Raw genomic sequence first — 1,017 nt, forward strand, 5'->3', positions numbered from 1 at the left:
CCATCCACCCATCCACCACCTCTCCACCATCCATCCATCCACCCATCCACCACCTCTCCACCATCCATCCATGCACCCATCCACCACCTATCCACCATCCATCCATCCACCCATCCCCCTATCCATCCACCCACCCATCCATCCACCCACCCATACACCACCTATCCACGTCAGCCCACCCACCACCCACCCATCCATCCATCCAGTAAACACCCAGAAGACTGAAGCTGGGGCTTGCCCAGGATCTCAGAACTAATAGGAAGCTTTGTGCAGCCGGGCCTGAATCATTGTCCCTGCCTCTCCCTGTGGGGTGTTGGAGGAGGCGGCAGTGAGGCAGAGAGTGGAAAAGAAGGTAGACAGTAATGCCATCAGAACGACCACCTTCACACCCTTTATTTCCCAAGTTAAAAACAAAATCACGTTTTTAAAGACTGCCATTTTACTTATGATTTTGTTTTGCTTTGCTTAGTGCCTTATTTTCAAAACCTTCAAGTTACACAAGGCTCAGTGGACATCACTTGGCTGCTCCAGAATTTTCCTTGCTAAGGTCCTCCTCTGGCACCATTTTGTCTCTTTTCTTTTTGTTTCTGTCCCTCAGAAACTGTGAACGCAAGGGAGAGCGCCAAACGCCAGGAGTGGGCGTGAGCTTTTTGAGAAAGTGCGTCCTAATTGATCTTTTATGTGCCATTTTAATTCAGCCATGTTCAGACCCATTATTTTAGCTATAACCACTTCAGATTGCTTTCTTCCCTCGTTTTTATAAAAATGTCTGCAGAAGTGCTCCATGCTGCCCAGCTGAGGCGGAAACCAACAAATAGACATTATTATAGAAAAACGAGGGCTCTGAGAAATGAGCAACTGCAAGATAACTCTGTAACTAATAAATGAAAAGGGCCTTTTGATGGCTCCAGCTGAAAAGATATTTTATTTTATTTTTTTCCTGTGTGTGGGATTTGAGATGTGTGATTGTAAGGAGCAGCGGGGTCCCCTGCTGCTCGGCCCTGGCTGGCAACCGGC

This window comes from Mirounga leonina, unplaced genomic scaffold, assembly GCF_011800145.1.
Source record: "Mirounga leonina isolate KUSES-001 unplaced genomic scaffold, KU_Mleo_1.0 Mir_171, whole genome shotgun sequence".
Taxonomy (NCBI): domain Eukaryota; kingdom Metazoa; phylum Chordata; class Mammalia; order Carnivora; family Phocidae; genus Mirounga; species Mirounga leonina.